At 39.1% G+C, this 27,271-nt stretch overlaps 2 long non-coding RNA genes across 4 annotated transcripts in view; one reads left to right on the top strand and one right to left on the bottom strand.

The window, feature by feature from the left end:
* Positions 1 to 12,602, top strand: part of LOC138854078 (uncharacterized) — an 85,092-nt gene extending 72,490 nt beyond the window's left edge. For both annotated transcript variants that reach the window (XR_011393278.1, XR_011393279.1), the window contains exon 3: positions 11,312 to 12,602. This is a non-coding gene — a long non-coding RNA (uncharacterized lncRNA). The remainder of the gene's footprint in view (positions 1 to 11,311) is intronic.
* The window catches only part of LOC128696106 (uncharacterized), a 26,736-nt gene continuing 4,154 nt past the window's right edge, over positions 4,690 to 27,271 (bottom strand). The window contains exons 2-6 of one of the 2 annotated variants that reach the window (XR_011393277.1): positions 25,593 to 25,767; positions 22,904 to 23,053; positions 20,909 to 21,087; positions 14,124 to 14,235; positions 4,690 to 5,118 (exon numbers count right to left, since the gene is read on the bottom strand). This is a non-coding gene — a long non-coding RNA (uncharacterized lncRNA). The remainder of the gene's footprint in view (positions 5,119 to 14,123; positions 14,236 to 20,908; positions 21,088 to 22,903; positions 23,054 to 25,592; positions 25,768 to 27,271) is intronic. The other variant, XR_011393276.1, reaches the window with a different exon arrangement.

Here is a 27,271-nt window from a genome sequence, read left to right as displayed (position 1 = left end):
CGAACGTTCCATCCTTATCCGATCGCCGTGATGCCCATTGCCTGCGCTACTATGTACGCTCTCATGATCTCCGCAATCCTTCCATTTATAGAATGGTCACTGATATTAGTAGACATTCTTTATTTGTTCGCCGCCCCTGTTTACTCCGTCCCTTCTCTCTTCGCCTTCATTCACTCTTGTCTTCTCTTCAACTACCACCTTTCTACGTACATGTAGCATCTCACTTTTCCCTACCCCCCTGGGAAGTTCCAGCTGTTTGAGTCTGTTCTTTCTCCCTCCCTTGCTCGAAAGCCCAACTGTCTACGGTCGCTTCCCGCTCTCTTTTTCTTGTCCACTTTCACTCTCATTCTCATGCCATTGCTGTGTACACAGATGGCTCTAAGTCTTCTGACGGCGTAGGATTCGCAGCAGTGTTTCCGGACAGCGTCGTACAAGGGCATTTACTATCTTCGGCTAGTATTTTTACTGCTGAATTATATGCCATCCTTACAGCACTTATCCGTATTGCATCTATGCCTGTGTCATCATTTGTGGTTGTCTCAGACTCCCTTAGTGCTTTACAGGCTATACAAAAATTTGATACACCTCACCCCTTAGTCCTCCGTATCCAACTTTGGCTACGCCGCATCTTTACCAAGCATAAAGATATTGTTTTTTGTTGGGTCCCTGGTCATGTTGACGTACAGGGCAATGAACAGGCAGACACTGCTGCGCGGTCAGCAGTACATGACCTACCAGTTTCTTATAGAGGTATTCCATTTACAGACTATTTTGCTGTAATATCTTCCCACCTTCACACCCGTTGGCAACAACGTTGGTCTACTATGCTCGGCAACAAACTTCAGTCTATTAAACCGAGTATAGGTTACTGGCCGTCTTCTTATCACCTGTGTCGAGGTTGGGAGACTACTCTCTCCCGTCTTCGCATTGGCCATACTCGTCTTACTCATGGATATCTCATGGAGAGGCGTCTTGCTCCTCTCTGTGAGAATTGCCAAGCTCCATTATCAGTCAGCCACATTCTGTTGGACTGCCCACTTTATCAACGAGCACGCAGAATTTACCTCTGTCGTCGTCTTCGCTCCGCTGCTCTCTCTTTACCTTCCCTTCTCGCTGATGGACCCACCTTTCATCCGGACTCTCTCATCGACTTTTTGACAACGACTGACTGACTTCACAAATTCTGATACTTTCAGCCCTTTCTACTTCAATCTCTTGCTACCCTCTACCCCCGTACTATCACCTGCCCCGCTGTTTTCTGTAACCTGCTGATCATCCCCCCTCCCTTCTGCCATCCAATTCCCTTGCTTCCTTCCCTACCCTGCAGCGCTGTATAGCCCTTGTGGCTTAGCGCTTCTTTTTTGATTATAATAATAATTTGAGCAGGGAGGCACAATATTTTATAGGTGTAAGGAAGAGCAAGATGCAAGTATGGTGGAAAGGAAAGCACAAGGCAATGTATGGGTTGGAAGGGGTTGTCTAAGGATTGTCAGAATACATGCCTAGTACATTCTTTTGTACAAGACAAAAGGGATAAGAAAAAGAATTATAGGGGAATAAGTTTGTTGAGTATTCTGAACAGAATTATTAGAGTTAGGGATGAGAGGGTAAGATTGCAGAATGACAAAGAAGGTTTAGGGAGAGTGGAGTGTACATGTATATACACTGTTTACATTGAAGCATACGCATATACAATATTTGAAGGCAAGGAACTGTATATGATAGTGATAGAGGAAGCAATGTGTCATGTGTTTTCCAGTGGGCATTGGAGAGCAACATGATATTTAATGGCGATAGTTCCAATGAAGAACTCAAGAGGAACAATGTATACAAAACTAGGATCATCAAACAATGAAAGAAACATGTGAAAAACTTGGGAATAATTATGTCCTATACAAAGCAGGAAGATATAAGGAGAGGCGTTTGAGGTAATCAGTACAACAGCCAGGAGGATGACTGGGTAGGTAATGAGAACCTTTAAAACATGGAAAAGAATGCCAATGGTGATACTTTTCAAATCGCTAGTACTTCCTCGTTTGGATTATTGCTCAGTATTGACAGCAGTGTCCAGGGCAGGAGAAATATCAGAGCTGGAACAATACAGAGAACATTTACGACCCGCATAGAGCCAGAAAAGCATTTAAATTACTGGGAATGCCTTCAGGACTTATGTACTCACTGGAGCAGAAGAGAGACAGAGATACATGATAATATATACCTGGAAAGTAATTGAGGGACTGGTCCCAAAGCAGCACACTGCCATAACAATATACTGGAGTGAGAGATATGGGAGGAAATGCAAAATAAACCCAATGAGAAGGGAACACTGTACACTGTATCAACATCCATGGGCCCCAGATTATTCAGCATCCTATTAGATGTCAGAAACACTGGAACAAATGTTGAAGTCTTCAAGAGGAAACTGGACAAGTATCTTCACCAGGTGTCAGATCAACCAGGCTGTGATGGATATGTGGGGCAGTAGGCCTCCAGCAGCAACAACTTGGTTGACCAGGCAAGTACCAGATGAGCCTGGCCCATGGCCAGGATTCGAAAGTAGAGAGAGACTCAAAACTCGTCAAAGGCATATCAAGGATGTTGGAAATATGTGGAGTAAGTAGTAACCAATGATGGTTTATTTTCCAGTAACAGTAGGCCTTGAGAGATCAAATAGTAAAAGAAATGAATGCTAAGGTGTTCGGTACAGCTGAAGTTGTTAGGGAATTTAGAGAATGGGGTATAGTAGGATGACCAAGAGTGTGTATAACTCTGAGGAAGGAAAAACAGGTAGGGGTCATCCAAGAAATGGTTGAAGGGATGGTGTAAGAGAAGTTTTGAGTACGGGCTCAAGTATCCAGTAGGCTTGTGTGAGCTTAGCAAATCGTACTGCATAGAGAAGAGTGGCTTTCATAACTTGAAGTGCACTTGGAGTGTGAGACTCAAGTTCTGGAGGTGGGAAGTACAGTGCCTGCACTCTTGAAGGATGGGTGGGGATGTTGCATTTCAAAGGATCATTTGAATTATGGTATCTTCATACTTTCGGCATGACAGCTGTTGAAAGTTTTTTTTTTTTTTTTTTTTTTTTTGTTATGGGGGGGGTAACTCTACCTAGGTGAGAGATGGCCAGTGTGTTAAAATAAAATTATCTAAGAGCAATTATTAATTAGCAATTAGTAGTGCTTTCACATGTAGCATATCTAACCAATAAAAAGATAGAAAAATATATCTGAATTGTAATAGTGTACACAGGAAATTCACACGCCTCGTGTTAATTATTAAAGAAAACTTAAAGATGACATGACAAAGAAAAACAAAAATCTAAAGGAAAGAAAATTAGAAGACAAGAATGAAAATAACTATGAAGACAAAGAAAATCTGGCAACAAAGCAAAGGGACCAACAAAGAAAACATGTTAATAAGAAAATTCTACGTACACTTAGGTCACACTACACATACATGTACAAGCATATTTTTTTTTTTTTTTTTTTCCAACAAGTCGGTTGTCTCCCACCGAGGCAGGGTGACCCAAAAAAAAGAAAGAAAATCCCCAAAAAGAAAATACTTTCATCATCATTCAACACTTTCACCACACTCACACATTATCACTGCTTTTGCAGAGGTGCTCAGAATATAACAGTTTAGAAGCATATACGTATAGAGATGCACAACATATCCCTCCAAACTGCCAATATCCCAAACCCCTCCTTTAAAGTGCAGGCATTGTACTTCCCATTTCCAGGACTCAAGTCCGACTATATGAAAATAACCGGTTTCCCTGAATCCCTTCACTAAATATTACCCTGCTCACACTCCAACAGATCGTCAGGTCCCAAGTATCATTCGTCTCCATTCACTCCTATCTAACACGCTCATGCACGCTTGCTGGAAGTCCAAGCCCCTCACCCACACACACACCCCTCTGGGTTTTCTTCTATTTTTTTACTAGTTCTTGTTCTTGTTTATTTCCTGTTATCTCCATAGGGAAGTGGAACAGAATTCTTCCTCCGTAAGCCATGCGTGTTGTAAGAGGCGACTAAAATGCCAGGAGCAAGGGGCTAGTAACCCCTTCTCCTGTATATATTACTAAATTTAAAAGGAGAGACTTTAGTTTTTTTCTTTTGGGCCACCCTGCCTCAGTGGGATATGGCTGGTATGTTGAAAGAAGAAAGTAAGTTCAAATAACAGAAGAGAAAAAAAAAAAAAATGGCAAACAGAAGATGACAAAGAAGAGGAAAATGGATGGAGGGAAATATGTCACTATATACTTTTTCAGAAATTCCCCAGGCTTTATGCTGAAATCACTTAAATTCACCATTATGCAATATCTCATTTTTAATAAGAACTAAACTGGTGCAGTATACAATGCACTCTGCATCGGTGGGATATAACAGGTGTGTTAAAAAAAATAGACAATACATTTGCTGTATGTGATCTGTGTGGTTCACAAAATGTATTCAAGATTTTTATTATGCAGAGCAGTGCTATGTATGACCCTGGTATGTTTAGAACTTAGTATTGATTACAATAATTATTATGCAGAATTAAGTGTTGAAGGCTTGACTGAGAATAATTTATCTACTGCAGGCCTAGGACATCTCTACTTAATAAAGCACAGGACACTTGTACTGTCAAAAACCAATATTAAACAAGTTAGCTTAATCTTTACCTTGGGATAAAAAAGAAACACTATTAGTTCACTATTTCTGTTACCAGGTTTTAATATTAATTACAGTTCATGAATTTTAAAAAATACTTATATTGAAACCTAAATATGTTACCATTTCCCAGCTGTTCACACACATTTCACTTAAATTTTATATATAATTACACAGTATAAAGTTTTCTTTTAAATATCTATATATTATTTACACTATTACAGCATCTCATAATTTTTTTTTTTTTTTTTTTTTTACATTCCATGATATAGTGAGAACATTCAAAAATTATTTTTTGTGCCAGCGACACGAGCAATCACTGCTGTGTACTCGGCACAGTTGATGAAAGGAATGCTGCAAATGGAAGCAAGTGCCACAGATGGTGCACCATTCCATGGCACTGCTCACACTGTGGCCATCATAGTTACTAGTCCACAGATAGCACGGTGCATCTCTCTAAGACCTGATGGGAAAAAATTAACAGCAATAATTAATTTTTTAATTACTCTTCTGAAGTAAAAATACACAAAATAACAGTTTTGAAGAATATGATGGTACAGCATGTGACCCAAAACTTAAATGACAAATGTAACTATGAATCTAGAAGACTGTATATTACAACCTTTTTATTAATCCTTATGGGTAAAGTTAGAACTTGGTTATGATTATAATACAACCTCTTCAACCTCACTTGGAGACTGAAATTTAAAGCCCTGCTATTCTGTTTCACTTCTGCCTCCATGTGAGTTCTGGGTCACAGTTAATAAGTGTCTGAGACAACTTATCAATGTGACATACACTGAACAAGGGTAATTTGCAATATATGTAAGCATTTGTTATTATTGGGTTTGGAACTGCAAGGCTTTACTACTCATGGTAAAGCATTTTTCTAAGAATACATGTCAAATAAGATAAGAGAATTCACAGGTCAAGACACTCAGAATTCAAAAGTCAGAATTATTATTCACAAATAACCCACACATAGAAGAGAGGAGCTTACGATGACGTCGTAAGCTCCTCTCTTCTATGTGCGGGTTATTTGTGTATTGTTCCAGTTACGGTATTGTTCCTTTTTTTGTCGTTTATTATTATTCAACAAACCAGCCATATCCCACTGAGGCAGGGTGCCCTAAAAAAGAAAATGAAAGTTTCTTTTTGTAAATTTAGTAATGTATACAGGGAGAAAGGGTTACTAGCCCCTTGCTCCCAGCATTTTGGTTGCCTCTTAGGACATGCATGGCTTACTGAGAGAGAATTCTGTTCCACTTGCCCATGGAGAATAATTCAGAATGTTCACATATAAAGAAAATATAATTCTACAATATTTCATATACTCGGGGGGGGGGGGGTGGAAGTGAACTGTAGCACAAATAAAAAATATTTGCAACCAACCTTATGCCAAATAGAAAGGATTAAAAATGTAATGAAAGCAAAAGGTCAGATATCTGACCAGACATTGTTTTGCATTTTTTAAGTTCCCTGGTAGAGATCTTTGTATTTTATAAGTCGTTTTCCAAACTGTTTTTTGGTGACAAACATTGTATTTGTAGAGAATGTAATGTACAGTTGCTAATATGGTACAGGTGTTTCACTTATTTTGGTGTAAAATATGATTTGCTATCAATGAGGGCACAGTTTGTGTACCAGAGCCCAGTGCTGCAAACAAATACGGGCGGGCCCTGCTTTACAGCGCTTCACTTTATGGCATGTCACTAATGCTGTGGTTTTCAATTACACCAATTCTTCATTTATTTGGACTTCGTACAATAAATATGTTCACCACTGTATAAGCTGAAGTTGAAAATATTTTAAGGTAAGTAATGTGTGTACTATTCATGCATTTTTAAGGCCTCGCTCTACTGCATACTTAATATATGATAGTGTAAATATGTTATCAAGCTTTTATATACATTAGAAAGTGAAGAAAAGGCTATGTTTCACTTTACAGCAGTAGCCTGGAACCTAACCTGCTGTATAAGTGGGGCCCTACAGTACTGTTACATAAACATTTTAATGTTGCTACACTATCATGGCTCCTAAGTACAAAATTATCTGAGGAGAGACTGCTGGCAAGATTAGGAAGAGAATAATAACACACACACATTCTCTAGTGATACAGCAGCTTCAGTTTATCAACTGGTGATTCTGGACAAATATTGCCCTCACTGTGGCAATTTAAAGCATTGGTTTGTTAAACTAGGAAAAAATCCTGGATGTCTCCAAATTGTGTAACTAGTACATGCTATCCAAAAATTTGCTAGTATAATATACTGGAGTACATGTGTACTATAAGAAGTCACAATGAGTTCATAACTGTTGGTGGGAAGTGTAACCCAAAAAGCATATACAAACAGGCTGCTTCAGGAAGTACCACACACCAAGACAAAGAAAAATGAAAAATTATCTTTGAGTATTGTGTATATAATTCAGCATCGTTAAAAATTTAAGGTCTGTTTCTTTCAACAAACTGGCCGTATCCCACCGAGGCAGGGTGGCCCAAAAAGGAAAAACAAAAGTTTATCTTTTTAACTTCAGTAACGTATATAGGAGAAGGGGTTACTAGCCCCTTGCTCCAGGCATTTTAATCGCCTCTTACGACATGCATGGCTTACCAAGGAAGAATTCTGTTCCACTTCCCCATAGAGACGAGAGAAGATAAATAAGACAAAAACAATAAGAAAATAAAGAAAACCCAGAGGGTGTGTGTGTGTGTGTGTGTGTATTATGTATATACGTTTTTTTTTTTTTTTCAACAAGTCGGCCGTCTCCCACCGAGGCAGGGTGACCCAAAAAAGAAAGAAAATCCCCAAAAAGAAAATACTTTCATCATCATTCAACACTTTCACCACACTCGCACATTATCACTGTTTTTGCAGAGGTGCTCAGAATACAACAGTCTAGAAGCATACACATATAAAGATACACAACATATCCCTCCAAACTGCCAATATATATATATATATATATATTACATACATACATACACACACACAATGTATTTTGTCTTTAAATAAAATATACTTGAAATATAGGGGGTGGTAGGAGAAAATTCTCAAACAGCTTCAGGGAGAACCTTGAGTTTTCCCTGAAGCAAGTTTATTCTTTTCTCTGAGATGAGGGTTCCCAGAACAGCTCTAGAGGTGGTACCTCCCTATATTATATATATATATGGGTAGTAGGTTGGTAGACAGCAACCGCCCAGGGAGGTACTACCGTCCTGCCAAGTGAATGTAAAACTGAAGCCTGTAACTGTTTTACACGATGGTAGGATTGCTGGTGTCTTTTTTTTTTCTGTCTCATACACATGCAAGATTTCAGGTATGTCTTGCTACTTCTACTTACACTTAGGTCACACTACACATACATGTACAAGCATATATATACACACCCCTTTGGGTTTTCTTCTATTTTCTTTCTAGTTCTTGTTTATTTCCTCTTACCTCCATGGGGAAGTGGAACAGAATTCTTCCTCCGTAAGCCATGCGTGTTGTAAGAGGCGACTAAAATGCCGGGAGCAAGGGGCTAGTAACCCCTTCTCCTGTATATATTACTAAATGCAAAAGGAGAAACTTTCGTTTTTCCTTTTGGGCCACCCTGCCTCGGTGGGATACGACCGGTGTGTTGAAAGAAAGAAATGGGGAAGTGGAATAAGAATCTTTCCTCCGTAAGCCATGCGTGTTGTAAAAAGAGAAAAAGGTAGCTTATGAGAGGTTTTTACAAAGCAGAAGTGTTATAAGAAGAGCAGAGTATATGGAGAGTAAAAGAAAGGTAAAGAGAGTGGTGAGAGTGTGCAAAAAGAGAGCAGATGATAGAGTGGGAGAGGCACTGTCAAGAAATTTTAATGAAAATAAGAAAAAATTTTGGAGTGAGTTAAACAAGTTAAGAAAGCCTAGGGAAAGTATGGATTTCTCAGTTAAAAACAGAGTAGGGGAGTTAGTAGATGGGGAGATGGAGGTATTAGGTAGATGGCGAGAATATTTTGAGGAACCTTTAAATGTTAAGGAAGAAAGAGAGGCAGTAATTTCATGCACTGGTCAGGGAGGTATACCATCTTTTAGGAGTGAAGAAGAGCAGAATGTAAGTGTGGGGGAGGTACGTGAGGCATTACGTAGAATGAAAGGGGGTAAAGCAGCTGGAACTGATGGGATCATGACAGAAATGTTAAAAGCAGGGGGGGATATAGTGTTGGAGTGGTTGGTACTTTTGTTTAATAAATGTATGAAAGAGGGGAAGGTACCTAGGGATTGGTGGAGAGCATGTATAGTCCCTTTATATAAAGGGAAAGGGGACAAAAGAGACTAAAAATTATAGAGGAATAAGTTTACTGAGTATACCAGGAAAAGTGTACGGTAGGGTTATAATTGAAAGAATTAGAGGTAAGACAGAATGTAGGATTGCAGATGAGCAAGGAGGTTTCAGAGTGGGTAGGGGATGTGTAGATCAAGTGTTTACATTGAAGCATATATGTGAACAGTATTTAGATAAAGGCAGGGAAGTTTTTATTGCATTTATGGATTTAGAAAAGGCATATGATAGTGGATAGAGGAGCAATGTGGCAGATGATGCAAGTATATGGAATAGGTGGTAAGTTATTAAATGCTGTAAAGAGTTTTTATGAGGATAGTGAGGCTCAGGTTAGGGTGTGTAGAAGAGAGGAAGACTACTTCCCGGTAAAAGTAGGTCTTAGACAGGGATGTGTAATGTCACTATGGTTGTTTAATATATTTATAGATTGTGTTTAATATATTTATAGATTGGGTTGTAAAGGAAGTAAATGCTAGGGTGTTCGGGAGAGGAGTGGGATTAAATTTTGGGGAATCAAATTCAAAATGGGAATTGACAGTTACTTTTTGCTGATGATACTGTACTTATGGGAGATTCTGAAAAAAAATTGCAAAGGTTAGTGGATGAGTTTGGGAATGTGTGTAAAGGTAGAAAGTTGAAAGTGAACATAGAAAAAGAGTAAGGTGATGAGGGTATCAAATGATTTAGATAAAGAAAAATTGGATATCAAATTGGGGAGGAGGAGTATGGAAGAAGTGAATGTTTACAGATACTTGGGAGTTGACGTGTCGGCGGATGGATTTATGAAGGATGAGGTTAATCATTCTAGGTAGTAGGTTGGTAGACAGCAACCGCCCAGGGAGGTAGTACCGTCCTGCCAAGTGAGTGTAAAACTGAAGCCTGTAATTGTTTTACATGATGGTAGGATTGCTGGTCTTTTTTTTTTTTCTGTCTCATACACATGCATGATTTCAGGTATGTCTTGCTACTTCTACTTACACTTAGGTCACACTACACATACATGTACAAGCATATAGATACACACCACTTTGGGTTTTCTTCTATTTTCTTTCTAGTTCTTGTTCTTATTTCCTCTTACCTCCATGGGGAAGAGGAACAGAATTCTTCCTCCGTAAGCCATGCGTGTTGTAAGAGGCGACTAAAATGCCGGGAGCAAGGGGCTAGTAACCCCTTCTCCTGTATATATTACTAAATGTAAAAGGAGAAACTTTCGTTTTTCCTTTTGGGCCACCCCGCCTCGGTGGGATACGACCGGTGTGTTGAAAGAAAGAGGTTAATCATAGAATTGATGAGGGAAAAAATGGTGAGTGGTGCGTTGAGTTATATGTGGAGTCAAAAAACATTATCTATGGAGGCAAAGAAGGGAATGTATGAAAGTATAGTAGTACCAACACTCTTATATGGGTGTGAAGCTTGGGTGGTAAATGCAGCAGCGAGGAGACGGTTGGAGGCAGTGGAGATGTCCTGTTTAAGGGCAATGTGTGGTGTAAATATTATGCAGAAAATTCAGTGTGGAAATTAGGAAAAGGTGTGGAGTTAATAAAAGTATTAGTCAGAGGACAGAAGAGGGGTTGTTGAGGTGGTTTGGTCATTTAGAGAGAATGGATCAAAGTAGAATGACATGGAAAGCATATAAATCTATAGGGGAAGGAAGGCGGGGTAGGGGTCATCCTCGAAAGGGTTGGAGAGAGGGGGTAAAGGTTTTGTGGGCAAGGGGCTTGGACTTCCAGCAAGCGTGCGTGAGCGTGTTAGATAGGAGTGAATGGTGACGAATAGTACTTGGGACCTGACAATCTGTTGGAGTGTGAGCAGGGTAATATTTAGTGAAGGGATTCAGGGAAACCGGTTATTTTCATATAGTCGGACTTGAGTCCTGGAAATGGGAAGTACAATGCCTGCACTTTAAAGGAGGGGTTTGGGATATTGGCAGTTTGGAGGGATATGTTGTGTATCTTTATATGTGTATGCTTCTAAACTGTTGTATTCTGAGCACCTCTGCAAAAACAGTGATAATGTGTGAGTGTGGTGAAAGTGTTGAATGATGAAAGTATTTTCTTTTTGGGAATTTTTTCTTTTTTGGGTCACCCTGCCTCGGTGGGAGACGGCCGACTTGTTGAAAAAAAAAAAAATAATATAAACAGTAGTGTATATCATATTGCATTTCGTTTTTTTGTGAATTATGCTTTCCATGAAATGATAGGAAAAAAAAAAGCAAATTTTTAACAGTATAGAATATGGTTTTGCTGTAACTTTCTGTATGATAAAATTGCTTACATGTACTCTTATCTTCATACAATGTTGTCACAAAGGTGTGCAGCTGATCTCAAAAGGTTTTTCTTCTCCATTTTCAGATTGTGCCAATAGTGTGTCAAGTCAATCATATTGCCACTGGGTCAGATGTGATGAGTGCCATGAACTAAACTGTCAATCAAAACAAGGCATGAAGGAAAGAAGGTTAATCCCACCATTGTCCTCACTGGTGCAAGCTAGCAGTTGTAGTGCAGGCGAGACAGTACCTGGGTGTCACATCCTCGACGCTTTATACACACTCGCCCAACAGGTGGTGAAATCAAACTAGTCGTCTCTACAAATGAACTTGAAGCAGTCTGTAGTTCTTATGGATGCCATAGACTTAGATTCCACTTTTTCTTTGGCTAACAAAACAAAAAGTAATATACGAAATCCAAAACCACCTGAATCTATCGTGCATCATGAAAACAATGCTGGTCAAGCAATGATGCCTTCTGACGAAAGTCCAGTTGTAAACCTATAAAACAGCCATTCTTTCATTTTTTTTTTAAAGTCACCCACCAAGGTCTGGTGACCCAAAAGAAATAAGAGGAAACACACTAGCCATCAATTCGATTGCTGTTTGCCAGAAATTCACCAACATCACAGTTCAAAGGACCCTTCAAACTGCCACATCAAGTCACATCCAGTAGAGTTCAGGAACTGTACTTTCCACCTCCAGGACTTGAGTAGAACTAACCAGTTTCTTACTCCATAAATGTTACCTTGCTCACTCTCCAACAGCACGTCAATTTATAAAATCTACAATACTCCACTCACTCTGATATAACATGCTCACACATATTTACTGGATATTAAAGCTCCAATATGTGAGGTATAGAGATAGGCGAATGATGTTACTTGCCGTAATATGTTCAGCTAATGGAAAATTTAAAATTAGGCAAGTCAGTAGGCCAACCTCAGTACATTTCCATATAGTATATGCAATAGCAGTCATATCCTGTAAGACTAAGTTGAACCAATAATTCAGAAATTAGGAATGAATCCAATTTCTACGAAAAGGCATTAGTGGGGGCAATCAGAAAAAATTCTAAGCAGTGTTTTGCTCTGATTACCACTAATACCACCACCACCACCATCACACAAATCAGGTTCATTCCTAATTTCTCACCGGACATGACACTGATATTACATAACTATGTGGAAATGCCTGAAGATGGACTACTAACCCACCTTATTTTAAGCCCTTAAGTTTTCACTTGGCTGAACACATTATTGCAGGTGGTATCACTCGCCTATCTCCACACCTCACGTCTCTCCACTATGTACATTCTCTCTGAGAATTAATAGTCCCCGGTTGACAAAACATCTTAATAAAATGTCATTAAACTGCATAGTGTCTCATTAACATACTTTTTTGTATATAATACTATAGATACACAATGCTCTAACTGGTTTAGCTGTTTTTTTAAAGTCGTCGTCTTCTTTCAACATATCGGCCATATCCCACCGAGGCGGGGTGGCCCACGAGGAAAAACGAAAGTTTCTCCTTTTACATTTAGTAATATATACAGGAGAAGGGGGTTACCAGCCCCTTGCTCCTCGCATTTTAGTCGCCTCTTACAACATGCATGGCTTACGGAGGAAGAATTCTGTTCCACTTCCCCATGGAGATAAGAGGAAATGAACAAGAAAGAAAATAGAAGAAAACCCAGAGAGGTGTGTATATCTTGTTATTAAATCATATTATGCACAATACAGAAGGTCCCCAGCATGTTCGTAAGTCGAAGACTTCCTCTTTTATGAATATTATATACAATTCATGAGGTCACCAATGCGTTCATAAGTTGAAAACTTCCTGTATATAATATAATATAACTTCCTGTGTATAATGACTCGGATGCTGTCAACTTGCTTCATCCAGGTGATGTGATAAGGAATAATGTTGAAGCAAAAATTATAATTATGGGGAGCACTAAACCCATAGGATTATACAGTGCATTGGGGGGGATGGAAGGTATTCAGGCTCAATTCAGGGTACCGGGGCACAGATCCAATTCCCTAGATCAAGAGCCCCTCACCAGCATCAAGGAACCTCACTTGAGGGGAGCTGTTGAAGCAGTCTTTCCTCCAAGTGTTCAAGGTAGATGCTAGCTTAAAGGTGATTTCATTGCAAAGTCAAATGAAAAGGTTGAAACATAAATAAACTTCAACCACATCGCAATCAAGACTGGGTAGACTGTAGTTCAGGATAGCAATGTCAGCTAAGAAACCAATGACAGTCACAACCCTGTTTACTTATTTTCAATCTATCCACTCCTAATGCCATCAACTTGGTAGAAGTGTCAGTTTCAACAGTTTTTTGTTTGGACCCTTAAACTACAGGCATAAATTTTATTTAGACATGGGATCACTATGGGGCACTATTTTAGCCAACATCTACGTTTAACATTTAAAGAAAGACTCCAACATTATTTTCTGATACACCACTTGGATGGCATACAATGATTATACCTTTGTTATTGTACTCAGGTGCTTCAACTAGCACCACCTCAAGGAGCAACTAAACCAGATATTCTTCAATACAATTCACCTTGGAGAAAAAAGCCGATAACATGCTACCTTCCTTGACAGCTGGCTTGCCAGATAAGGAGATTAACTAAAATGTCCAAACAAGGATGATCAAATTCACTTCTACTCCCATTGTGACTTGAAAACTAAGAAAGGCATGTTAATTGGCTTTTTTCCTGCAGGTACTTATTCTCAGAAGTGATGATTTACTTAAAGATTAGCAAGACCAATCAGAAAACACCTCCAACCTCAAACTCCCTCACCATGTTTGATTTTGCTACAAAGTAGATACGATATACGTCAATGCCAGAAACCAGAACAGTGAATAAAAATATACATTACCTACTGGCACCACAACCAACACAGTGGCCCATATACTTCGTAAAACCAGTGCCAAAACCATCTGAGACATCACAAGGACCTCCGCACCCTACAGAGGAGTCTACAGCATCACCTGATGGATATGATAGTTTACATTAGTGAAGCTGTTAAGAATTTTCTCACATGCCTACAAGAACACAAATATACCTGTAGAATGGACGCCCCATCAACACACTGTACAACACCATAGCACTCACTCCTACATCACGGTGAGAAACAGGCTAATGTTTCAAGAAAACAAAGAAATTATATGTAGGTGTTTAGGTGTTTGGTGTCATCTAAAATCAAACTAACACATTGGCAACTATGTAGCACACCTCATCATGGAGTAAAGGAAACCTTGCATGGGCTACCTGCATCGGATACCCCATAAAAGCTGTAACTGTTGTCGTTGAGCTATGTACTTGATAAAAGCCAACTCAAGAGTAAAATGTATCAATAAAGAGTTCACTAAATTATTTATTTATCACTTTGTTAACATTACATCATTATCCATTATCTTAAAAAGCATGCAAAACATACAGTAGATCAGAGTTATGTGAAAGTACTGCAAAGCAAAACAGTGAGGAAACAAAATAGTAGCGGCAAGTCATAGGGACATCAGCTGCTGTATCTACAACATCCCAAGGTAGCAGTTGCTTCTTGCTGCACCCCTATAGTAGATCAACCAGTGATACTGAAGAGGGTCATCACATGACAGACAAGTGTCAGTGATTTTCACTGAAAGAAAAACAATCACCCTACTTATCTCCTCCCCCAGACCTATTTTCACATTTTTTTAAACACACTGGCTGTTTCCCACCGAGGTAGGCTGACCCAAAAAAGTGATGCTTTCACCATTCACGTTATCTCTGTCTTGAAAGAGGTGAGCAGACATGACAAATATATTTTTTTAAACCTATTGAGGCTCAAACCAACAATCCCAGACACTGGAGACACGAGGTCCTTTACCTGGCTATAATACACATGCTCAAATCAATGTTTATATACACAATCCCAGAATTAATACCTTGACAATATTACCACATCTTCTCTTTGCCTTCAGGTGTAAGGAGAGGAAACATACCCAACATCTCCACCTTTGCTGAGATTGAAACCCAGATCCTCAATCTGTGAGTTAAGGGCACTATCAACTGAGCTACTGTTTTAATCAAGAATGACCATATATTCACTACTCTCTAAATGTACTATTACCTACCAGGTTTAATTTGTGATGGATTTTTATACATAATTATATATGGTAAACAAAATAACCACTGTGAAGAAACTAGAGAATTTCCAAGCACTTTCATGATTTCTCACATTATCAAGGAACTGTTGTTTGATGTCTCTGAACCTGTCTTGGCAACAGTAGACTAAGATCAACACAGTATTCATCTCTAGGCCTGACACAGCTTCTCAACAGGCTAGATTCAGGCACTGGAATAATAAACTTAAACCTTTTTCTAAACCTGATTCTTAACTTGGCCTAACCCACATTCAAAATTTTAAAAAATGCTGATTACTGGATTTAAATTTAGTGAGTGATCATACTGCACCTGAAGACCTCTCCTTTATTATCAGTACCAGTGATCCTTTGGCACTGGTAGTTGACAGCAAAGGTGGATGCTGTCCTACAGGCAAGATGAAAATAGTAACATGACTCACGAAATCGTAATGACACAATTGCAAACAAACCATACCACGGGTTCTATCCCCGCCCGTGGTATGGCTTTTTTTTTTTTATGAAAATAGATGTCCAAGGAACCTAGTAGAGGCTGTCATAAATCTTGGGATCTGTATCATATCACGTCCAAAGTAGACTTGACAGCAATGTCATGTGGAATGTCACTCGTCATCATCAAGCCAGCTGAGGAAATTGTCATTTTGTTAATTACAAATAAATACAAGAAGCATATATGTGAACAGTATTTAGGAAAAGGAAGGGAGGTTTTCACTGCATTTATAGATTTAGAAAAGGCATATGATAGAGGGGAGCAATGTTGCAGATGTTGCAAGTGTATGGAATAGGCAGTAAGTTACTAAATACTGAAAATGGCTTTTATGAGAATAGTGAGGCTCAGGTTAGGGCATGTAGGAGAGAGGGAGATTACTTCCTGGTTGTTTAATATACAGTGGTACCTCGAATTTTGGCCAAAATTCGTTCCAGAAGGCTGTTCGAATGTCGTTATCGAACGAATTTGTTCCCATAAGGAATAATGTAAATTAAATTAGTCCATTTCAGACTCACAAAAATACACTTATAAAAGCATCTATAAAAATACACTTGTATAATTATTCAAGTTGGGAGCTGTTGGAAATTCGAGGTACCATTGTATTTATAGATGGGGTCGTAAAAGAAGTAAATGCTAGGGTGCTTGGGAAAGGGGTGGAATTAAATAATGGGGAATCAAATACAAAATGGGAGCTGAAACAGTTACTTTTTGCTGATGATACTGTGCTTTTGGTAGATTCTAAAGAAAAGTTGCAAAGGTTAGTGGAAGAGTCTGGGAGGGTGTGTAAAGGTAGAAAGATGAAAGTGGACATAGATAAGAGTAAGGTGATGAGGGTATCAAACGACTTAGATAAAGAAAAACTGGATATCACACTGGAGAGAGGGAGTATGGAAGAAGTGAATGTTTTCAGATATTTGGAAGTTGACTTGTCAGCAGATGGGTTTATGAATGATGAGGTTAACCACAGAATTGATTAAGAAAAAAAGGTGAGTGGTGCATTGAGGTATCTGTGGAGATAAAGAATGCTGTCCATAGAGGCAAAGAAGGGAATGTACGAAAGTATAGTGGTGAAAATTAAGACAAGTGCAACATCTGGGTATCTTTATTGTAGACGTTTCATCATCCAGTGGCTTTATCAATACAAATTCTAGGACATAATTTGAATACAGTAGAACCATATACAAAAGATGAGGTAATCAGTCCCTCAGCCTTGGAGTTGGTGTGAAGAGCACCGTAGTCATGAAGATTCTGGAGCACAGGTAAGGCTGACACTTACATAGTAATGTCAGGTGGAAAGGGATGGGTAGCAGATGGGGGCATAGTCACTGGTAGGCAGGATTCCCCAGTGGAAGTAGGTCATACCCAAAGGGATGGGTTAGTTGTAGCAGTAGTTGTAGTAGCCATGAAGAAGGTCAGCTACCTGTCCCTTTCCACCTGACATTACTATATAAGTGCCAGACTGTGCTACAGAATCTTCATGATTACGGTGCTCTTCACACTGACCCCAAGGCTGAGGGACTGATTACCTTATCTTTTGTATATAGTTCTACTGTCTTCAAATTATCTCCTAGTATTTGTATTGATAAAGCCACTGGATGGCAAAACATCTACAATAAAGATACCCAGATGTTGCACATGTGTCTTAATTTTCATCTTGTTGGTATTGTATACCATTTTTGTACAAGTATAGTATATGGGTGTGGACCTTGGGTTGTAAATGCTGCAGCAAGGAGGTGGCTGGAGGCAGTGAAGATGTCCTGTTTAAGGGCAGTGTTTGGTGTAAATATTATCCAGAGAATTCGGAGTGTGGAAATTAGGAGGAGGTGTGGAGTTACTAAAAAGTATTAGTCAGAGGGCTGAAGAGGGGTTGTTGAAGTATTTTGGTCATTTAGAAAGAATGGAACGAAGTAGAATGACTTGGAGAGCGTATAAATCTGTAGGGTTCATCCTCGAAAAAGTTGGAGGGAGGGGGTAAAGGCGGTTTTGTGTGCAAGGGGCTTGGCATGCGTGAGCGTGTTAGATAGGAATGAATGGAGACAAATGGTTTATGGGACCTGACAAGCTGTTGGAGTGTGAGCAAAGTAATATTTTGTGAATGGATTCACAGAAACCAGTTAGCTGGACTTGAGTCCAGGAAATGGGAAGTACTATGCCTACCTTATTAGAGTAATGTATTACAGAGATATGGTCTCTGAAACACAATAAACCCTTATCTAAAAAAAGAACTGTGCAAACATAATTTTGTATTATTCAGAGCGTCCACTTTCACAGAGCTTCAAGAAGCATAGCACCATGAATTTGGAAAGACATATAGTTTTACCAACGCTCTTATATGGGTGTGAAGCGTGGGTGATGAATGTTGCAGCAAGGAGAAGGCTGGAGGCAGTGGAGATGTCATGTCTGAGGGCAATGTGTGGTGTGAATATAATGCAGAGAATTCGTAGTTTGGAAGTTAGGAGGAGGTGCGGGATTACCAAAACTGTTGTCCAGAGGGCTGAGGAAGGGTTGTTGAGGTGGTTCGGACATGTAGAGAGAATGGAGCGAAACAGAATGACTTCAAGAGTGTATCAGTCTGTAGTGGAAGGAAGGCGGGGTAGGGGTCGGCCTAGGAAGGGTTGGAGGGAGGGGGTAAAGGAGGTTTTGTGTGCGAGGGGCTTGGACTTCCAGCAGGCATGCGTGAGCGTGTTTGATAGGAGTGAATGGAGACAAATGGTTTTTAATACTTGACGTGCTGTTGGAGTGTGAGCAAAGTAACATTTATGAAGGGATTCAGGGAAACCGGCAGGCCGGACTTGAGTCCTGGAGATGGGAAGTACAGTGCCTGCACTCTGAAGGAGGGGTGTTAATGTTGCAGTTTAAAAACTGTAGTGTAAAGCACCCTTCTGGCAAGACAGTGATGGAGTGAATGATGGTGAAAGTTTTTCTTTTTCGGGCCACCCTGCCTTGGTGGGAATCGGCCAGTGTGATAATAAAAAAAAAAAAAAAATATATATATATATATATATATATATATATATATATATATATATATATATATATATATATATATACAGTAGGGCCTCCGTATCCGCATGGGATATGTTCTAAGGACCTGCTGTGGATACCAAAACTGTGGATAGTAGCAAACCCTATACGTATACAGCCTCTCCTCACTTAGTGACATACTCATTGACCGACGACTCGGACTGACGATGGGCTCTCTGACCAGTATGCATACCTAAATAATGTACGTATATTAGAGCCGAGTTCCTCTATTCTGTTTATTACAATATACAGTACACTGCTGTATAAACATTTAAAATATACCAGAAATGTTATAAATGGTGCAAAGGTGACATTAAAACAATATCAATGATGGCTGACACAAACCTACCAAAATTATTATATGCTCCTCACTTAACGATGAATCTGTTTACCGACGTGGTCTTAGGAACAGAACTCTGTCGCTAAGTGAAGAAGGCTGTATACATCCTATACATACCTATTATAAAGTTTAATTGATAAATTATGGACAATAAGTGGAGAATTAGCACTTTTTCACTGATGGGAAGCATTTCACGGCTTCTCTTGGGCTTTGAAGAACTGCCAGCTTCTCTACTTTTGCACTTTGGGGCCATTATTATTATTAAGAGGTATTTTTGGGCCAAGTAGGTAGTAGGTTGGTAGACAGCAACCGCCCAGGGAGGTACTACCGTCCTGTCAAGTGAGTGTAAAACTGAAGCCTGTAATTGTTTTACACGATGGTAGGATTGCTGGTGTCTTTTTTTTCTGTCTCATACACAGGCAAAATTTCAGGTACGTCTTGCTACTTCTACTTACACTTAGGTCACACTACACATACATGTACAAGCATATATATACACACCCCTCTGGGTTTTCTTCTATTGTCTTTCTAGTTCTTGTTCTTGTTTATTTCCTCTTACCTCCATGGGGAAGTGGAACAGAATTCTTCCTCCCTAAGCCATGTGTGTTGTAAGAGGTGACTAAAATGCCAGGAGCAAGGGGCTAGTAACCCCTTCTCCTGTATATATTACTGTACTAAATGTAAAAGGAGAAACTTTCATTTTTCCTTTTGGGCCACCCCGCCTCGGAAGGATATGGCCAGTGTGTTGAAAGAAAGATTTTTGGGCCACAGTAAACCGTGGATAAATGAAACTGTGGATGCCGAATCAGTGGATGTAGGGGTTCTACTGCACTGTACATACTGTATACACAAGATCCAAATATATATTTTTTTTTCAAGTGGCCCAGAGCCACACATTACACTACAGCTAGACAAGATATTTTTTTTATTATTATTATTAACACATCGGCCATTTCCCACCAAGGTAGGGTGGCCTGAAAAAGAAAAACTTTCACCATCATTCACTCCATCAATGTCTTGCCAGAGGTGCACCTACACTACAGTTATAAAACTGCAACATTAACACCCCTCCTTCAGAGTGCAGGCACTATACTTCACATCTCCAGAACTCAAGTCCAGCCTGCTGATTTCCCTGAATCCCTTCATAAATATTATCCTGCTCATACTCCAACAGCACGTCAAGTCCTAAAAACCAATTTGTCTCCATTCACTTCTATCTAACATGCTCATGCATGCTTGCTGGAAGTCCAAGCCCCTCACACACAAAACCTCCTTTACCCCCTTCGTCCAACCTTTCCTAGGCTGACCTCTGCCCTGCCTTCCCTCCACTACAGATTTATACACTCTAGATAAGAAAATCACATTTAATCAGATACTGGTTGAATGTTACTCAACAGGGGCTTAATCATTCAGTGATACATTTTCTTTGAAAATATTTTAGTTCACCTAACGAAAAAGCATAATTTCATGCCTTTACTAAACAAAGGGCTGAACAATTATGCTAAATTTACTATGAGTCAAGGACATAAACCAATGATGAATAAGGAACAACCAGAAAGGAAATACAGTGGACCCCCCGCCGTACGATGGCATCGCATTACGTTAAATCCGCCATATGATACATTTTAATGCAAAAATTTTGCCTCGCCTCACGCTAAAAAACTCACCTTATGTGATTTGTCCAGGACGCGTCCCACATGTGGCCTCAGTGCCAGTGTTTACAAGCCAGCCAGTGCGGTCGCATCTATGCATACATTCGCTACATTTCACATTATCCCAGTGTTTGTAGTGCTTGTAACTGCAAAATAAGTCACTATGGACCCCAAGAAAGCTTCTAGTGCCATCCCTGTGGTAAAAAGGGTGAGAATTAGTATGGAATTGAAAAAAGAGATTAAGGAAATGTGTGCAAAGTGGCTTGAAGTGCAAGCCTTTATGGATGACAATCACCCTCACACAGCTATTGCAAACTATGCTGGTGACTATTACAATGACAATGTTGTGAACCACTTTAGACAAATCATAAAGGAACGGGAGGTACAGAGCTCTATGGACAGATATGTTGTGCGACAGAGGTCCAGTGACTCTCAAGCTGGTCCTAGTGGCATTAAAAGAAGAAGGGAAGTAACCCCGGAAAAGGATACCTCAAATAACAACTTCCACACTCTCCCCTCCTCCCATCATATCAATCATCACTAGATCTTCAATAAAGGTAAGTGTCATGTATTCTATTCTTAGTAGAGTATTAACTGTACATGTCTTCTTCAGTTTGTGTGTATTAAAATTAATATTTTATGTGGTAAAAAAAAAAATTTTCATACTTTTTGTTGTCTGGCATGGATTAATTTGATTTCCATTATTTCTTATGGGGAAAATTAATTCGCCTTATGATAATTTCAGCATACGATGAGCTCTCAGGAATGGATTAATATCGTAAGGCGGGGGTCCACTGTATAGCTTCTCCTCACTTAGCGATGTACTCATTTACCGACGCTTTGGACTTACAACAGGCTCTCTGACCAGTATGCATACCTTAATAATGTATATTAGAGCTGATTTCCTCTGTTTTGTTTATTACAATATACATGTACAGTACACTACTGTATAAATATGCCCGAAATATTATAAATGGTGCAAAGATGACATTAAAATACAGTGGACCTCCGACATTCGATAAATTCGACATACGATGCATTTTAACGCAAAAATTTCGCCTTGACATTCGATCGAAAACCCGCTATTCGATACGATTCGTACGAGATGTGTCCACGTGTGGTCTGAACTGCCCTGTGTGTGCCAGTGCTTACAAGCCAGCCAGTGTGCGCGCATCTAAGGATACATTCAGTGCATTCCATATTATCACTGTTTTTGGTGCTTGTTTCTGCAAAATAAGTCACCATGGGCCCCAAGAAAGCTTCTAGTGCCAACCCTGTAGTAAAAAGGGTGAGAATTAGTATGGAAATTAAGAAAGATTTTGAAGGGTTTGGGGCTAACCCTGAGAAGCCTATGCCAGTTGTGGAATCTATTGTGCCTACTTCAAAGATTAAGGAAATGTGTGCAAAGTGGGTTGAACTGCAAACCTTTATGGATGAAAATCACCCTAACACAGCTATTGCAAGCCGTGCTGGTGACTATTACAATGACAATGTTGTGGCCCATTTTAGACAAATCTTAAAGGAACGGGAGATACAGAGCTCTATGGACAGATATGTTGTGTGACAGAAGTCCGGTGACTCTCAAGCTGGTCCTAGTGGCATTAAAAGAAGGGAAGTAATCCTGGAAAAAGACTTGATACCTCAAATCCTAATGGAAAGGGATTCCCCTTCTAAACACTAACACCATCCACACTCTCCCCTCCCATCACATCAATCACCACCAGATCTTCATTAAGGGTAAGTGTCAATGATTCTATTGTTATTAATCTATTGTTATTGTTGTTATTGTAATTATTCTATTGCATTAAACTTAATATTTCATGTGGCAAAATTTTTTTTTTCATACTTTTGGGTGTCTTGCAAGGATTAATTTGATTTCCATTATTTCTTATCGGGAAAATTAATTCGACTTTTGATATTTTCGACATTAGATGAGCTCTCAGGAATGGATTCATATCGAATGTCGGGGGTCCACTGTAATATCAAAGATAGTTAACACAAACCCACTACCATTATAGTATGCTCCTCACTTAGCAGTGAATTTGTTTACTGACGTGGTCTTAGGAATGGAATTCAGTTGTTAAGTGAGGAGAAGCTGCATGTTGGCTGTGTTTGGACGACTTCCACTGGGTTTTGCATATGTGCAAACCAATCTAAATCCTGAAAGAAAAAGATATATTACTTATGGAATCAAAAACATAAACATTGCAGATACAGTAATGAACTTAAAATAAACTAGATAAATTTGCAGTAGTTGCCACCATGGCCACAGCAGCAGCAGCAACCTCAGCTGCACCAGCAACAACAGTCACCATCATCACTGTGACTACAGATATAAACATAGAAAAGTGTAAGGTGATGTGGGTATCAAATGATTTAAAGAAAAATTGGATATCAAATTGGAGAGGAGGAGTATGGAAGAAGTGAATGTTTTCAGATACAGTGGACCCCCGACATTCGATGGCATCGACATTCGATAAATCAGACATTCGATGCATTTTAACGCAAAAATTTTGCCACGACATTCGATGGAAAACCTGACATTCGATACGATTCGTAAGAGACGTGTCCAAGTTTGGCCTGAACTGCCCCATGTGTGCCAGTGTTTACAAGCCAGCCAGTGTGCGTGCATCTAAGGATACATTCGTTACATTCCATATTATCCATATTATCACTGTTTTTGGTGCTTGTTTCTACAAAATAAGTAACCATGGGCCCCCAAGAAAGCTTCTAGTGCCAACCCTTCGAGAAAAAATGTGCTAATGACTATTGAAATGACGAAAGAGATAATTGCAAAGTACGAAAGTGGAGTGCGTGTGTCGGAGTGCATGATGATTTGGTAAAGAAATTGCCTGCAACTAGTGATGCGAGTGAATTTAAGGCCAGCAAAGGTTGGTTTGAAAGATTTAAGAATCGTAGTGGCATACACAGTGTGGTAAGGCATGGTGAGGCTGCCAGTTCAAGTCCTAATGGAAGGGGATTCCCCTTCTAAACACTAACACCATCCACACACTCCCCTCCTCCCATCCCATCAATCATCACCAGATCTTCATTAAAGGTAAGTGTCAATTATTCTATTGTTATTAATCTATTGTTATGGTTGTTATTGTAATTATTCTATTGCATTAAACTTAATATTTCATGTGGTAAAATTTTTTTTTATACTTTTGGGTGTCTTGCATGGATTAATTTGATTTCCATTATTTCTTATGGGGAAAATTAATTCGACTTTCGATATTTTCGACATTCGATAGCTCTCAGGAATGGATTAGTATTGAATGTCGAGGGTCCACTGTATTTGGGAGTTGATGTGTCACCGGATGGATTTATGAAAGATGAGGTTAAACATAGAAATGATGAAGGAAAAATGGCGAGTGGTGCATTGAGGTATATCTGAAGACAGAAAACCTTTTCTATGGAGGCAAAGAAGGGAATGTATAGTGGTACCAACACTCTTATATGGGTGTGAAGCTTGGGTTGTAAATGCTGCAGTGAGAAGACGGTTGGAGGTAGTGGAGATGTCCAGTCTAAAAGCAATGTGTGGTGTAAATACTGTATTATGCAGAAAATTCGGAGTGCAGAAATTAGGAGAAGGTGTGGAGTTAATAAAAGTATTAGTCAGAGGGCTGAAGAGGGGTTGATGATGTGGTTTGGTCATTTAGAGAGAATGGATCAAAGTAGAATGACATGGAGAGCGTATAAATCTGTACGGGATGGAAGGCGGGGTAGGGGTCGTCCTCGAAAAGGTTGGAGGGAGGGAGTAAAGGGGGTTTTGTGGGCGGTATTTGGGACTTGATGAACTGTTGGAGTGTGAGCAGGGTAATATTTAGTGAAGGGATTCAGGGAAACAGGTTATTTTTATACAGCCGGACTTGAGTCCTGGAAATGGGAAGTACAATGCCTGCACTTTAAAGGAGGGGGTTTGGGATATTGGCAGTTTGGAGGGATATGTTGTGTATCTTTATACATATATGCTTCTAAACTGTTGTATTCTGAGCACCTCTGCAAAAACAGTGATTATGTGTGAGTGAGGTGAAAGTGGTGAATGATGAAAGTATTTTCTTTTGGGGATTTTCTTTGTTTCTGAGTCACCCTGCCTCGGTGGGAGATGGCCGACTTGTTAGAAAAAAACAAAACATAAAATATGAAGATAAATTATAATTATTTTATTCATGGGGGAGTGTTAAACCCATAATGGTCAATATGAGGAAGAGATGAGGATAAATTAAGTAATGAAGGAGTACACTACAGCCACTTGATTTAAAACAGCAGACAAGTATGAACACGAGTTTATAAAAAATTCAATTCATTGTTGTCTTTCTTCTCCCCTGACGATAAAAGTATTTAATATATTAAGGAGAAAAGATAAATTCATTAACAATAAAAAATTTATAATTAATCTTTACTAGCATGGTCATTCATCAAAACTGCCCAAAATCAATTACACGTATTACTGTTGCCCTATCAAATTATTATTATTATTATAATCATGGGGGAGCACTAAACCCATAGGATTATACAGCACATGGGATGCGGAGGGGATGGAAGGTATTCAGACTCAATTCAGGGAACCGGAGCACAGATCCAATTTGCTAGATCAAGAGCCCCTCACCAGCATCAAGGAACCTCCCTTGAGGGGGCCCTATCAAAGAAACAACCATGAACATTTCACTACAACAAACCACATGTGCACACTCACATTCTTAAATATGTGATTGTCTTTTTTATTGCCAAATTTACAGTCCATGTGGAATGATTATCTTGTTCCTCGATGACATGAATTTTGTCCCTCGTTAATATGAATTTTGAAGTGTCAAATTGTTGTTAGATTGGAATTCTTTTTAAAGCATCTCACCCAACTCGTAGAAAGTTCACTGTAAATAAATTTCACTGTTACTGCACAGAAATAATGAAATTTATACTACATTATCTATCATTTAAGAATCAAAAAAGCTATGGCATTATATTTTTATTTTGATAAAACTGACATTTAGCACTGTGCTCCTTTTTAAAAGGGTAATATAATAACCTATAAATAGTACAGTGCATACAGTAAATTCAAAATTAAGGAGACTAATAGGGAAGAGCAGGTATCATTTACAGTAGAACCTCAGTGTTTCTGAATCAATTGATCCAGCTAATTTTTATATGCATTACCAAAATCCATGAAATCAAGAATTTACTGTGCTTCTGACATAATAATAATACCTTTATTTACTACAAGTATGTATGTGTGTGTGTGTGTATATATATATATATATATATATATATATATATATATGTATGTATGTATGTGTGTGTCGTGCCGAATATGTAAAACTGGTCAATTAGCAAGAACACATTTAATTTTTTTTTTTTTTTTTTTTTTTTTTTTTTTTACACAGGGTTTGACAAGGTTAAGGATCCTTAGCTTTATTGACAAGCTAAGAGCTGTTACCTACATCAGCTCATTTGAAAGCATTTATATTGTTATGAGACATACAAGTAGGGAACAGGATGAAGTTGGAGCCATTTGTGGGCCAGCATTTTTATTTGATCAGCTGACTTTATCTCATTGACATCATTATGCTGTACGAATGTGTTCCATACTCGAGTCATCCTGGGTATACATGATCTCAGATGGAGTGATGTTCTGGAGAAGGGTACAGCCAGAGTGAAGTTGCTGCTTTCTGCCCGTCTTGTGGTATAAAAGCTTGTTTCACGCTGTCCTCGAAGTAGATCCAAGTGTGGTACTTTGACAATATTGGCCTTGTACATAACAGTAAGGCCACCCACATCCCTCCTGTGTTGAAGGCTCTGCTGAAATGACAGATCTATCCAGGATGGGTCCAGGTGAGAGATGAGACGTCTTGCTCTGTTCTCTACTCTGTCAAGCAGTCGCAGATGAGAGGGGAGGCAGGCAAACCAAGAAAGTGGAGCATACTCAATGTGCGAGCGTACTTGTGAGTATGCTCCACTTTCTTGGTTTGCCTGCCCCCCCCCTCTCATCTGCGACTGCTTGACAGAGTAGAGAACAGAGCAAGACGTCTCATCTTATAAGTTTAAAGATATATTTTTTTCATTAATGTTAATGTAAAAATTTTTAATTTTGCACCAAAAGAATCTTAGAAAACTTACCTAACCCTATTATAACAAGAGCAATTTATTTTAGCCTAACCCAACTAAATATATTTTAGATTTGTTTACAGTAATTTAATACTAAACAGTCAAATGTATTTTTTTCGCTAGGTTCAGAATAATTTTGGCGAAACTATTGCATACACAAATTTTCACTTGTCCTATATGGCAAGATGAGCATTGCTATTTAAGCCAAGATCGCAAGTTCTGCCTATTCGGCACGACATATATATATATATATATATATATATATATATATAT

This window comes from Cherax quadricarinatus, chromosome 48, assembly GCF_038502225.1.
Source record: "Cherax quadricarinatus isolate ZL_2023a chromosome 48, ASM3850222v1, whole genome shotgun sequence".
Taxonomy (NCBI): Eukaryota; Metazoa; Arthropoda; class Malacostraca; order Decapoda; family Parastacidae; genus Cherax; species Cherax quadricarinatus.
Note: the sequence above shows the minus strand (reverse complement) of the source record. Positions and strands in the feature narration are given on the sequence as shown.